The sequence below is a fragment of the Xyrauchen texanus genome, chromosome 21, assembly GCF_025860055.1.
Source record: "Xyrauchen texanus isolate HMW12.3.18 chromosome 21, RBS_HiC_50CHRs, whole genome shotgun sequence".
In the NCBI taxonomy this organism is placed as follows: Eukaryota; Metazoa; Chordata; class Actinopteri; order Cypriniformes; family Catostomidae; genus Xyrauchen; species Xyrauchen texanus.
This window is the reverse complement of record NC_068296.1, coordinates 32,390,545-32,406,802: the sequence shown is the minus strand read 5'-3', so window position 1 is coordinate 32,406,802 and position 16,258 is coordinate 32,390,545.

The window sequence follows — 16,258 nt, the reverse complement described above, 5'->3', positions numbered from 1 at the left end:
GACCTTTGTACTGTGTGGATAATTACATACATCTGCAGTGGCTGTCACCCCACACATATGTGCCTCCTCGAGTCCCTTGCAACAAGTGTTAAGATTTCCAGTCAGTCCAACGCATACATCAAAATCACACATCTGCTCTTTAAAGTTTCCCAGTAATAACTAATTATCATTTGGCATGAGGTTCCTCTCTTTTATGATCTCTATTAAACTAGATTCCAACATGATTCTGTTACAAACATCAAAATTATCCTTTTCATAATCTAATCACATCGAACACAAGACTAGTTACACAGCTGTGCTGACATGGACAGCACATTGAACATTTGGAAATTTATTCATGGAGATCTCGTCCTTGAGAAGATCTCACAGAGCACTCCATCATAAAAATGCATGATTTTACTTTTCCACAGAGCTTCTCGTTTATCTAAGCAGCAGATGGACCGTCAGATTCGTCCATATCTCAAAATGCCCTCAAAGACTGAGCTCTCATTTCTACTACCACCTTCACGTCCAGAAATATGGAAGAAAATGCTACTGGCTAAACCTGAGAAACTAGCTTTCAGTTATGGAGTAAACTTGAAACAGCCATTGCTAAGGCATGTATCACTATGGGACATACTTTGGATTAGGGATTTGAAGACAAACTCCTAGCCCAAAAAGCGTTTATTTTCTGATCCAATTTGAACTTTGGATGCATATATTTACAATTGTGCGAATAGACCCTATACTAGAGGTTGACCGATATTGTTTTTTTCAGGCCGATGCCGATCTTTTGAAATCCGGGTCGGCCGATGGCCGATTAATGCTGCCGATTTATTTTGGCCGATATGTGCTTGTTTTTAACCTCTTATTTGAACCTTTTCTTTGAAAGATAAAATGTAACACACATAACTACTTAAGATAGACAAAATTTCTCAACAAATACATTTATTGAACACTTGACCAATCTGCACTTGTACACTTAAATTAAAAATGTATAATGTAAAAACATATTGTATAAATAATGTATAACAAATATATTAAATAAACAAAGCAGGTGTTACGAACTGCTCCGAGACACGAAGGTTGGGATCCAAATGCAGCTTTAATTAAGGGGCAATCCAGACACGTAATCCAATATTCAGAGCATCCAAGAGAAGCACAGGCATAACTAGGGATGGTATCGTTAAGGTTTTAATGGTATTACTATCTTACCGATACTGCTTATCGATCCGGTACTTTAACGGTATTCTTAACGCTTCTTTTTGTTATATATATATATATATATATATATATATATATATATATAAAATTTTATTTCAGGAAGGTCTACTAACATTACTGTTCAGGTGTGGTCTAAAAATAAATCTAATAATCTAGTAATCAATTGTAAAATAACACTGCATAGTTTATCATAGATAAATTAATGCTTATTAGTGCAGAAGTTATTCATTCAAGAGCTGTAAGTGATTTTCTCTTTGCCTTTTGTTGTTTGATTCGCAGTAATGGCTCAATCGTCACGTTTAATAGACAGCTTCCCCTTTAAGTTCAGATCTAATAGGCTCCTGATGCACCATATTTTCTCCCCAACTTTTCCATAACTACGTCCATTTAAGACATTATTATTATTAAACCTTTATTTAACCAGGAAAATCCCGTTGAGATTACTAATCTCTTTTTCAAGGGAGTCCTGGCCAAGACAGCGGCACAGATCACAACAATTTAGTACATTACAAACAATTTCATATCAATTTCATAAGACTATTTAAAAACATTTAATTTCCAAACTTTTGAGCAGAAGTTTAAACTGGCCTATTGAAACCAGTTCCTTTAATTTCCAGAATTTTTGTAAATTGTTCCATGTTGTGGGGGCAAAATAGTGAAATGCCACCTTACCCGCTTCAGTGCGGACACTTGGTACAGACATTAGCAGTGAGTCTTGTGAACGTAAAGAATACTGTCCAGCTCCTTTTGGTTGAATATATTCACACAGATATGAGGGGAGCAGACGCAGAATACCCTTATAAATAAACATATACCAATGACTGAGTCTACGATTCTCCAGTGCTGTCCACATAAACTGTGTTTAAGTGAATCTCCAAGCCGGTCGTTTTGACATATTTTTGTGTATAGTTGATCGTTTAGACGCATGAAACCCAAAGTAGTCTATACTTTGCTTGTCTCGTTGTGGTCTGTTTCGGAGCGCGCGCCACCTTGGGAACGGTATCTCTTGTGCTCTTTTTATTATTAAACGCATCCCGCAATTTAGCAACAGTAGCTAGACTGCATTTTACAACAATCACCGTTCGTGCTGATTCTGACGTTAAGTTTGAGTTTTAGGGAGAAATGTCAGTGCACCGCTGTGAAGGGAAGGAAGTTGTGCTAGACAGAATGCGGCTTATGTATAAATATTCTTTTTATAATCTTTGGAAGGCGAAATCTAAAATAAAATCAGACTAATAATCACATATCTAAACCAGGCTATGTTTGAATGTTTAGTTCTGTCACTCATTAAGCAGGGCTCGTGTTTTGCTCGCTGTGGCACCACGTGAGCGATTTCTCTCTCTCTCTCTTTCTCTCTCTCTCTCTCTGACTGCGAATAGCTAAATTGCATCACAGACAAATGGTTTCATATTATTATACATAGAAATGGCTGGCGATATAAAATAACTTTCTCTTTATAGCAATAAAGAATGTATTTTCTTAATTTCTCCAGTACCGACAGCAGAACCGATAACGTCCAAGCTTACCAAAGCCAGTCCTTCAATAGCCTATACTGCGTTGGTATATTTTTATTACTTATTTATCTGCATTGAGTGACAACCCTCTCTAATATAAGACACACAAACAGAACAATAAAAGTCTCAGATTCACTGTCTGTAATTGCAAAATTCTTGCTTACTTATTGTGACATGATAGCAACCCTTCTGCTGTGATAATGCAACTTCAACGCTATCAATATCCAAAGTAGCCGAACGTCACGTCAACTATCGCGTTTGTCACGTTTTTTCTTGAAGTTGGCAGTAACGTATAAAAAGTTTTTAATTAAATCTAAAGCAGTTATACAAATTTAACCCTTACTGTTTTCTCCAATTAACTTAGCTCCTTCCTTAGGCACTGGATGAGGTCTGTTCACTCTGCTGGATAATGACTCTAGGGGCAGTGTGCGTCGAACACGTGTTCCACAACAACATTAGGCTGCCCACAGATGCGCCTGCCTAATAATCGGCTTGATATGCGTGGATATTGGCCGATGCCGATTATGTAAAAAATTCAAAAAATCGGCTGATTAATCGGTCGACCTCTACCCTATACACTTAAAATATACACTAGGCACTCAGCCATGTTGTATGAATGTTTAAAATGTAGTATTGTCCTAAATGGAACATTTCATCTTTTTTAACTACAAGGAATCATTTGCCGTTTAACCGCTGACAGAAGTGACGTTTGAAATGGATGCAATGTGATGCCACTAGCTTTAGCGCGTTAGCCAACCTCAGGTTACAGGTGCTTACCTGCAGGCCTGAATTGGCTAATCTGGAGCACCGGGAGAATTCCCAGTGGGCCGGTCTGTTTTTTTGGCCATGAGGGCCGGTGTTGTCATGGCACTGGGTTGAAATATGGATACTGTCCCTAGGCTGCCTGCACTCACAGCAGCCCACTCTTTTTTCTTTTTACTTTTACCTCAGCCCCACTCTTATTATTTATTATTTTTTCACTGCCCACTTGCAGAGTGCAGCCTGCAGGTTAATGATGTAATTATCTTTTGACTCCCCCGACAGCGGCACCTTGCTTAAAGTGGTTGTTGTGGATGGAGGATGTAGGCTAAAATGGACAATAGAAAGCGCGAAGGCGGCGCTGAAAAGGCAAGATTTAAAAGAAGAAAGCTCTTCAAACTGATGCAGCCAAATGTACAAAACTGAGCAGGTTTCTTGCCAGCGCACCAAATGAAGATCATGAGAGGGCCGGTAAGCTAACGTTAAGCTAGTTAGGAGCAGTGCAAGATGCTAACGGCCGTGCAAAACAATGTTTTCTGCAAACCACCGTTCATGTATGTATAAAACTTTTTCTTGTAGTTCTTCAGCAGCAGCAGCCTCATTGAGTGAATATAAGAATTAGAAGAATTAATGTTAATGAAGAGTATGATGTAGAGCTGAAACGATTAGTCAACGTTATCGACAACGTCAACAATAAAAAATTGTCGACAATAATTTTTGTTGTCGAATTTGTCATTTGATCTCATTAAACGTAAAATTAGAGATCACAATAATCTCTAATGATGATGCGCGAGAGCAGCACTGCAGTTCGCTCATGACTGAGGAAAGGAAGAATTACACAGATCACAGTCCAGATGCACTCTCTAAACTTCCCAAACAGCTTCAGGTGATGTAGATCGCAAAGTATGAGGGAAAAATACAAAAATACCAAATAAGTACATTCAGAAGCACTCTCGTTGTGGAATAAGTGGAGTCGGAGCTCATTAAAGGAAACACCTCGGCATTACATCTTAAATGCAATTATATTTAATGCGTTATAGCTTTATTAAAGTTCAAATAATACAGAAGCAGATCATGTAAAGAACTACAAACTCTGAAACTGACATTTCTCTGTGTGGTCAGCGCCTCTTCTATGAGTTGCGTGAATGTCCCGATCTAAGGTGAAGAGACTGAAACTGCATCCGGCTGATGAACACTCTTTCGCAGGGACGCTCGTCCCTCAAGGCAACACTTGCTAAAGCTAGATTATAACGTGATGCTCGTGACTTATTGAATCATAATATATGTTACTGTGCATTTCTCATCGTGAAGAAAATTGGCACTACACAGCTTTATTAATAAGAGTTTGTTTTTTGTGAGTTAAAGATGGTTTGAAGTGAACAGAAAGGTGAGAGAGGAAGTCTTCGCCCACTATACGTTTATGATTTGTTTTTGCTTTGGCTTGTTTTCAAATATAAATATCTAAAACTCTTTTAAAACAACAGCTGTACTACAGAAGAAACATTTTTTATCTGAGAACGTTGAAAATAATATTAAAATTACTAATATTTTAAAATATCTAAAAATCCTTTAAAAAATATGCATTCACCTGAGAAGCAGCATATAAGATATTTAGACTTGCTTTTAGAGAATAGATCTTGAATATTAGTATATTTTGTCTTTGTCTATATTTACTGCACTTGCAGAATTATAGCCAAGTGGGAAAATACACTTAAATACAAAATACACGTATATTTAAGATACATTCTCTTAAAGCAAGACTAAATATCTCATATGTTGCTACTCAAGTAAATGTATCTTATTTTAAGGATTTTTAGACCATTTTAAATGGAAAATAAGACAAAAACACTTGATAATGGGCTTTTTTGCAGGGAATTTCTTTACTGAATTAAACTTAATAAAAATATTTTTCCCCTTTAATTCAGTGAATGTCATTTAGAGGTATTTTTAAAAGATGATGTTGACCTCTTTATTGTTAGTAAGCACATTTGGTACAACCTTTTAAGTCAGGACACAAGCTGAATAATCAATTAAGAGCTAATGATTAATAATTGCAATAATCGCTGAATAATCATTCTAATAATCGTTAGATTAATCGATTATCAAAAAAATTGTTACTTGCAGCCCTAGTATGGTGTACACCTGCTCAATGAAAATCGCCCTGAGATCATTAATGATACCAGATGATTCAGCACTACATTAATGAAACTGACTTGACTTGATCAGAAAGCTTTGTAAAAGAGTTGATTTGTGGTGAGAAATATGACAATTTTTAAAATTTGATTTAGTGTAAGAAGCAGAGCCAGGACCCAGTTGTAGGCCTATGCAAGAGATTGATAATCTAATGGCCCTGTTGACATGTATCTAAAACAATGTACATATTCAGACAGCTTGAGGTGATGGTAAAGCATTCAACTTACATTTGTAAAGTGCTGTCTTCACTAATGTTTAGTTAGTTGCCAAATTCTCCATTATTTGCATTTGATTTGTCAGACCAGCAACGCAGCCATGTAACTCCGCCCCTTCCGTTACATACGGCAAACCGTGAATGCTGAGTGCATGAAGTGTCCAACATTCCCCACTCCTTTTTTGACGGTCATTGTACACTTCTTTTTGTTGCATTTTCAGTGTTAACATGCTACTCGCATTACTTACACTTCAAAATGACATAGAATTGTGCAGAAGTGCTCTGTTTGAGATGCACCTTATGTCTAAAGAGAAATAAATCGCTCTGACATGGTGATTTGTGAGTGTCTTCTCCCTTACAAATTGTACAAAAATGTATCACGACTGCCACTAGGGGACGCATGGTGGCGAATTTAGCACAGGCAAATGCCACTCACATTTTCATCAGTAAACATACAAATTAAGAGTAGATAACCACTATAAAGCGAAGTAACCAACAAACTAGAAACATCGGCATATATACATCACAGTCATTTCTTTTTTGCCTAAGGTCTGATCTCACCCCACAGCTATGGCAGGCCAGACTTTATCAGGGGAATTGTCCTCTACATGGAAGAGATCTGCCTCATTGCCTTTCACAGAGTTTTCCAACAGTCCCGCTGTGTCAAATTAGACTGTATTCACATCTGGCATGTGAGTAAAATAAATGAAGAGTAATTGAGAGGGGGGAAATGCTGGACATTTTTTATTTTGTATTGTTTCTCTGGTGTAATAATGAATGAGTGAAAGGTCATGTGGTGAGGAGGGATGAAATGCTTTTGTTCAGGGGGAGCTTTGCACAAGTGATCTTCACACTTCTTAAACACCCCCTCTATCCCCTTTCTTTCTTCAGTGTGTGTGTGTGCATGTAAAGTGTTGTGACAACTCAGATCCCGGAGTGCTTAAGCGCACATTCCTTTCCTCCAAGCGGTCCCCCGGGTACGGCCCACCCTTTTCAATTAGAGCTGAAGCCAGAGAGGGACCAACAGGTGCAGAGGCCACAAAACAAGATGAATTAGGCAGCAAGCCTATGTGTTACAGTCACACACACACACACACACACACACACACACACACACACACACACACACACAACGAGTTCACACATAATTTGGACATATTTGTCTTTAGCTGCGGTTTTGAGGTTACAGCATTAAGTTGTTTCTTTGGCCTTCTGTTCTGCATTTTTAAGACGCATTAGCTCTTTTTAAAACTAGTGAGCTGTCTACCTAGACAGCATTTAAGGCATCCTAGGAATGTTATTGATGCGACTGTTCTAAAGCTGGGTGGCAAAATTATGTTGCCTTCTAAGATACCTTGTTTTGTCCAAAATCTAAGGCAGCATCGCATATTTGTGAATATCATGAAACACATTGCAATGAGCTTAGTGAAAAAAAATTACTTTTAAAAGTCACTTTAACACTTAATAAATTGTCACAAAAAGTAGTCCATGCGCATTCATCATTCACAGTCTTTTCATCATACTAAGTGATTGTATGGCTTCAGAAGACTTGGATTATGATGCACGAGTCACATGGTATACTTTCATAACACTTTTGGGTGCTTTATTAAGCATTAAAGTGAGTCACTGTCTACTGCCATTGTATTTCATTCAGCCAGCAGGACTGGATTAAATTATTATTAAATTATTTCCTTTTTTGTTTAAGAAAGATGGAAAATCCTGAGGGTTTGTGATGTCATGAGGACGAGTAAATGATGGCAGAATTTTCATTTTTGGTTTTAAGGTGCACTCACATTTACCTTCACGTGGGGAAACTCGACAGGCAAAATACATCTCAGTGGGAAAGATAGTAGACAGGTCAAGAGAAATGTTCATTTTAAATATATTTCAGTACCTGAAACTTTTCATAAGCGATAAACAATTACTATTTTAACCAACAATATGTGTGTGTACTATGTATTTTTATTTATTAATTTATTTTATGTTTATTTGACTATTAGATTATTATTTTAGCTCTAATCAATCTAACAAACTGTGATCAATTGAAGATCCTTTAAACAAGATACATTTAGTTGAGAAGCAAATATGACTTGTTTTCAGACTATCTTGAATTAAGTTTATTTTTCTTACCCCATTGGCAAATTGATCTTGTTCACTCCTGAACAAACATTCTCTGATCAGGGTTAACTGACAGTAAACTGTACAGCATATATATCCTCTGAACCGGACGACTGCTCATAACCTCTCTGTGTTGGTAATTGAATTTGGATTAAATGAATGCATTTTTAGTAATAACAGAGAGGTTTCCAGTAATTATCCTTTATGCCTTTCCTCTGGTCTGCAATAAAAACCATAAAATTCAGAATAGGGTCTTTGCTGGAATCATATCATGCCTAAATCATATTTTAGAAGAGAAAAACAGAAATATTTGACCAATCTAATGGAAAGGGCCTTATACACGTAGGCTATATAACTTCAAAAGCACAAGAGGTCGTATTAAAACTTTAAACCAGGAGAGGGCGAGCATTACAGTGATTTTAACCACAGGTAACGGTGATCAATAGTTCACCCAAAAATCATTCTCTCATCATTTACTCAACCTTAATGCTATCCCAGATGTGTGTGACTTTCTTTCTTCTGCTGAACACAAACAAATATTTTTTAGAAGAATATCTCAGTTCTGTAGGTCCAATGGGGTCCTAAACTTTGAACTTCCAAAACTTTGAAGCTGAAAAAGCACATAAAGGCAGCGTAAAAGTAATCCATAAGACTCTAGTGGTTTATTCCATGTCTTCTGAAGTAGTCCAAATGGTTTAGGGTGAGAACGGACCAAAATATAACACATTTTTTTAACTATAAATCTTGACATCAGCAGTCTCATTGGCGATCATGATTTCAAGCACTTCCTAGTGCCATCTATCTGTAGGTGTACAGTTCAATGCAGGGGCAGTGGTGGCTCAGTGGTTGAGGCTCTGGGTTAATGACCAGAAGGTCAGTGGTTCAAGCCCCAACACCGCCAAGACGCCACTGTTGGGCCCTTGACCCTGTCTGCTCCAGGGGTGCTGGATCATGGCTGACCCTGCACTCTGACCCCAGCTTAGTTGGGATGTGTGAAAAAAAAAAGAATTTCAGTGTATATAATGTAAAACATTTATGTATAATGTGTGACCAACATAAAGGCTTCTATTCTGTTAAAAAGGAGCTTTATTTACAAAACCAATTGAATCGCTATAGAAGGCATGGATTAAATTACTGGAGTCATTTGGATTACTTTTTTGGAGCTTCAACGATTTGGTCACCATTCACTTGCATTGCATTGACCTACAGAGCCGTGATCTTCTAATAATCTACAGTTGTGCTCATCAGAATAAAGAAAGTCAAACACATCAGGGATGGCATAAGGGTGTGTAAATGATGGAGTGAAATATTCCTGTCAAGTCAAAATGTATTTCTATAGCACATTTAAAAGCAACGGAGTTGCACCAAAGTGCTGTACAATAAAACGTTGAGCATATAAAAAGAAAGCATTAAAGGAAAACATGCAGCGTACAAATATATACACAGTAAATAATATACAATCAGAAAACTTTGACATAAAACCCTTAAACTAATCTTAATCAAAAGTCAGAGAGAACAAATAAGATTTAAGAGCCGATTTAAAACTGGCTAGTGAAGGAGCAAACCTCACATTTACAGGCAGACTGTTCCAAACAGCAGAGAAGGCCCGACCACTCTTAGTTTTACAGTGATAACGTGGGACTGTTAAGAGAAGCGGATTACTAGACCTAAGTGCCCTTTGGGGAGAGTAAGGAATCAGAAGGTCACTAATGTATTTTGGTGTGACACCAGATAAAGCCTTGAACACAAAAACAGCAATTTTAAAGTCAATTCTAAACTTTACAGGAAGCCAATGTAAAGTTGATACAAGTATATTTACAACTAAGCATAGCATACTATCATTCACTTAACATATGGGAGGAGTAGACTTCAATATGAGAAATGTTTTAAAGCAGCGGTCACTATTGCAGATGGTAAAACAGATTAATGACCAAATGAGGACACCTTGCAGCTAAATCTCATTTCAAACCTGTAGCTTGACTTTTTAAACCATATACAGGCCCTCAGGTCCTGAAGTGTACATAATATAGACCTAAATCAAATGAAAATTCCTTATAAATCCACAAAGGGTAGGAGAACGAAAGAGTGTCTCTGATCTTACAAGAAGTTTGAAATATGGAAATGCAGAATATGCACTCCAGTAACCAAGCAGATTTTTTTCCCACTATAAAGTTGATTTGGTGGAAAGAGTTTAGCCCTCACTGCCAGAAGTAATAACAGCATAAAATGTATATGGCTGAAATATAGTTAAACATGGAGAACAGTGTGTGAAACCTGGTTTTCGGTCCTCTAACAAGTTGCCTCCCAATTCGCATATCCATCCCAAATAATATGCAAGATTACTGTCTATTACTGCAGAATACCCGTTCCACATGGAAAGTGGAAATAATTAGACAGTTCTCTTTATGCTTCTTTAGTTGTACAAAACTGTCAATGAATATGAAGCTGCCACAAAAGTTTTTAACTGTATGAACTTAAAAAGGAAGTGATAATACATTTTAATGCAAGGAATGCGATGCTTACATTTCAACATAAATCATACATGACAAGAGGGTCATGAGTATTGTGCTCATAGATACATACAGTACTAACTTACTACTTATTTAAAAGTATGGACTTTCTGATCACCAGTGAAGTACATACTAACAGTGCAATTTAGAAAAAGTACTGTATGTGAAATGGGACACAGCCATATTGAAGGAGACAGCTCTTATTTTTGATTGGATTGTGCCCTCTTATGGCCACAGATGGTACCACCAGCCTAGAACAAAATAGACATAGTTTCATTATCCGGTGGCTTACTGTCATACTGAAAATCTTCTTTGGTTTCAAATATGCATAGGAAAAATATGGTTTTATTTACATCTTTTACAAGTAAAAATATATAATATATATAAACACTGTGAAATGTATGAATATTACAGCATTAGATAAAATTTTGATTCAAGTGGCATTTATTGGACAAAGAGTTCACAAAAAGAAATGTGTTAGGTTTTAAATGATATGTTAATAGATATAGTTCTCAAATAGAAGACAAATAGTATTTGTATATTTTCTGAATATTAAATGTTAGTGGAAAAATTATATAAAGATATGGTTGAATTATATACACACACACATATATATATATATATATATATATATATATATATATATATATATACACACACACACACACACCTATCAATCGTGCTATATGGCCCTAAATCAACACTGCTGAGATAACTTATGGCACTAATCACAGCAGTGATTAATGTACAGATTTTGTTGTTTCGGAAGGAAATTGGTGCTTTTATTCACCAAAGTGGCATTCAGCTGATCACAAAGTATAGTCAGGACAGTTTACTGATGTAAAAAAACAGCACCATCACTATTTGAAATAATGTCATTTTTGATCAAATCTAGACAGGATCCATTTCCAGCAGCCACAATCTCCTTGAGTAATCGTGCTAAATTGCTAATTTGGTACTAGAAAATCACTTGCCATTATAACACAGTTGAAAGCTATTTGGTTTGTTAAATGAAGCTTAACATAGTCTTTTTTTTTTTTTGCTACAGTATGCAATAGACTGGAATGTCTTAAGATCAATATTAGGACAAAAATGGCAAAAAAGAAACGGCTTTCTCTCGAAACTCATCAGTAAATCATTATTTTGAGGAATGAAGGCTATACAAGGCTTGAAATTGCCAAAAAACTGAAGATTTCATACAAAGGTGTACACTACAGTCTTGAAAGACAAAGGACAACTGGCTCTTACAAGGACAGAAAGAGATGTGGAAGGTCAAGATGCACAACTTAACATGAGGATAAGAACATCAGAGTCTCTAGTTTGAGAATCAGAGGCCTTGCATGTCCTCAGCTGACAGCTTCATTTTTTTCTACCCGCTTATTGTATATGAAACACCAGTTTCATGTACATCAGTAAAGAGAAGACTCAGGGGTGCAGGCCTTATGGGAAGAAATGCAAAGAAAAAAAGAAAAGAGTGTTATGGATCTTAACCTCATTGAGTTTCGTGGGATCAGCTAGACTGTACGGTGTGTGAGAAGTGCCCGACAAGACAGCCACATCTATGGCAAGTGCTACAGGAAGTGTGGAGGGGAAATGTCTGATCCTTGCATGTACGGTTGTTACTCAGAAATATCAGACCACTAGATGCCACCATTGACCAATCAGAATTGAGTATTTCAGAGACCACGCAATAAGTGATGATATTGATTATATTCTCTGAGCGAATTATGTATTCACATGGCTTGTTGGGGCAAATTCACATGACTTTTTTGATGTGCATCTATACTCCTATATAAATTCCATAGGAATATATTCTGTAAATGTGTTCCCATCATAGTATATGTGCATGTCTTCTTATTGAATAAAAACTGTAAAAAAAAAAAAAAGTTATGTAAATTTTGAAGATTTAATTCTCATCTTGGTGATTCCATCCAAAACATTTTATGCAATATCCCAAAGGTCTGAAATAATATGTAGATGGAAACCCAGCTATTGACTCACTTAACCAATGGTGTGGGTATAGGGAGGCGAGTCATTATACATTTGGTGGAGCTAGTGGTGAAAACATAACACACTTACCCATTAAACGTTTACATTTGGATCCTCCCCATATTGAACATGTTGAATATTTAGTCACATCCTTGGTATTTGATAAATTCAATAGCAGACTGACCTGCTTTAGTTTCTGTCCATTATGGAGAAGAAAGCTACAGTTGAAGCCTAAATCACAAAGAGCCATAACAGCACACAGCAAACCTGTGAGGAACAGTCGACCTCCAGCTTCAGTCAGACTGACAGAAAGAGATAATCATACAATTAGCATAGCAGGCCAAGTTATGATCCTCGAATCTGATTGGCCAAGCAGAATTCTAAGAGTGCTGATATTTAATATAACAGCACTGGGATGCCTCACTTTTTGTATCACTCTACTTGTCTGTCTTTGAAGCTTTTTCCAATTAGCGGTTGGGATTTTGATTCATCGTTCATTTTGATTTCATTCACTGATTTGTGGAGTGAATGTCTCTGTACTGTATTTTCAGAATTTTCTAAATCTCCAAAGGAGTGTATTTTTTATATTTTTTAACAACTAATATTTAAAAAATATACATTTTGACATCACAGATTTACACTTGCGCTCATCCTCTAACTACTTGAAAGACTTTAGGAAACCTGACAATATTTCTGATAAGGATTCATGGTGAGCATAAATGCTCCCTGATTATTACAGTGCATTCTTAGAATTTTTGGGGAGCAAAAGTTTCAGTACACTGAAACAATTTTGCAATTGGACAGCCTTAGAAATCCCTGATCAGAGCCCTGACAACTGAACAGGGGGGCAGATTGGGACACACCCACATCATGAACAAGAATAATTAGTCTACAAAGTGTACTCAGTAATGATTTGAATTTGTTGTCTTAAACTTAGACTGAGACCTAGGGGCTTGGATGCAGCATCATTTAAACACAATAGTTTTCAGTTTCTGATGCCATTGTAAAGAAAATCTATATTTACAGTCAGCCATTATTATTTTTATCCCTTTTTCTCCCCAATTTGAAATGCACAATTCCCACTACTTAGTAGGTCCTTGTGGTGGTGCGGTTACTCACCACAATCCGGGTGACGGAAGACACGTCTCAGTTGCCTCCGCTTCTGAGCCTGTCAATCTGCACATCTCATCATGTGGTTCCCTGTGCATGACTCCCTGGAGACTCACAGAATGTGGAGGCTCATGCTTCTCTCTGTGATCCACACACAACTTACCACACGCCTCATTGCGAGCGAGAACCACTAATCGCGACCACGAGGAGGTTACCTCTACCCGCCCTAGCAACCGGGCCAATTTGGTTGCTTAGGAAACCTGGCTGAGTCACTCATCACGCCCTGGATACAAACTTGCGACTCCAGGGGTGGTAGTCAGCATCAATACTCGCTGAGTTACCCAGGCCCCACAGTCAGCCATTATTAATTTAAATAATGAGTGAACGTTTCCAATAACAAAGTGTTTATTGAGATTAACTGAGTAGTATTCGCTGATCATGTGATTCTAACATGACAGCCCACATGAGGGGATCCTCTCCATATAGAATAAAACACTGTTTATAAGGTAACTAATATGACTGCATGTGAGTGAACATGACTTTATACATACATATCAAAATTAAAATTTATTTTTGGGATACTTCAATGGAAATTGTCTGAAACTTGGATTTACAATGGACTTTAGTGATGGACTGGAAATTAATCTGCCACAAGTTTACAACCGAACTGCAATGCACCTTATTGACCTCTGTCTAATACATCTCCTCGATCAAAGGATGGACTACACACTTAAAATAGAATACATAGATAATAAATTAAATTGCAGCCTTCATCAGTCAAATAACAATAGACAATGCATCTATTTGAACTACCGCAGTTAATTAAAAACATAAATTCTAAGATTTTAGTCATTAATCTTACAGTTAATCTTACATTAAACTTTTTGTTTCAACGTTAATTTTAAACCAAGACTTGCACTATACATATTAAGTATTATTGGCATTATATTCATGATGTTAGTCAGAGGGGAACCCATTCTCCATTAACCAACATCTTGTGGAGTTGTGTGTTCCTTGCCACAGTGGCCTTCAGCTTGCTCACTGGGGTTATAAATACATTTTTAAACACAATTCACAATCGTATTTTATCATACTACACACTGATGACTCTAACAGAAGATACAACTGTGATGTATAATGTCGTAACGCATGATTTTCTGTAAAGCTGCTTTGAAAGGATGTGTTGTGAAAGGCGCTATACAAATGAAATTAAATAAAATCCTTTAAACTGAGGGAAAATAAACTGAGTGCACCTTTAAGAGATTCATTCAAAACACAAATTCGAATACGAACGAACACTAAAGTTCAAACCCCGAGTAAGAAAGAAGTGCTGCGAGCGAGTTGTGTTTGATATTTTGGCTTCTTTTTTAACAATTTTGTTAGGCGGAGAATTAATACGAACTAACTGGCAAACATTTGTCTTAAACGAAGTATTATTTACATTATGTAGAACGGTTGTATAAAACAAATATCGAGACGTAATCAAAAAGTTACACTCTCTTATTAACAAGCCAACATAATTTCATGGTGTGTGCGTGTGCATGCGATTTCTCCTCTAAAATAGCTATGAGCGTGTGAGCCGAGTGAAAGTAAACTGGATAACATCGCAACGGTTACCCATTCTCACCACTCCACTTACCTTATCCATCTCTGCTCTCTTTCGATCCTCCACCCCTTTCCCTGTGCTCATCCTTCCACCCTGTCCTCCTCTGCTCTGACCTTCTTCCACACATTTCCCGCGCTCAGCTGGGGCATGGATCCTCATGGACTTGGATGTTTTGGTTCCTCAAACCATACCGCATACTTGATGCCACTTACTTGATTTTCCAGTTGGTCCAGCTTTACCTCATCCGACACTATACCAGTGCTGAAGAAATAGAATACGTTACTGACCTTGAGTAAACTAATGGAATATTAAAAAAATTACATTTTACAGCATGTATCCATATGTCTTCTAAAGTGATCCAGTTGGTTTTGGGTGAGAACAGACCAAAATATAACTTTTTTTCCACTTTACATCTGGCCGTTTCTGTCTAGGCATGATCATGATTTCAAGCTTGATTATACTTCCTAGTGCTTGACGCATAGCAGAGCGATAGACGGTGCTAGGAAGTGCTTGAAATCAGAATCGCTAAGATTTATAGTGAAAAGGGAGTTATATTTTGGTCTGTTCTCATCCAAAATTGATTAGATCTTTTCAGAAGATATGGATTAAACCACTGGAGGCATATGGATTAAATTTATGCTGCATTAATGTGCTTTTTGGAGCTTCAAAGTTCTGGCCACCATTCACTTGCATTGTGTGGACAAACAGAGCGGAAATATTCTTCTTAAAATCTTAATTTGCTTTCTGCAGAAGAAGTCATGCACATCTAGGATGGCATGAGGGTGAATAAATAAGAGAATTGTCATTTTTGGATACACTATCCCTTTAAAGCAGTTACCTTCTAAGGGTAGAACAGTGCACTGGAAAAGCAGGAAAAGAAACAAGTTTTAAGGGATTAACTTTGTCTATTTATAATGCTTAGGTTTGTTTTGAATGTTTACATGGTAATGTAAATATGTATTCCTTGAAACCAGAGATATTGATGAATGTAGAAAATAAATTCTGCTGTTGCTTGGTGGCACTACAAATATTACATTTCTGT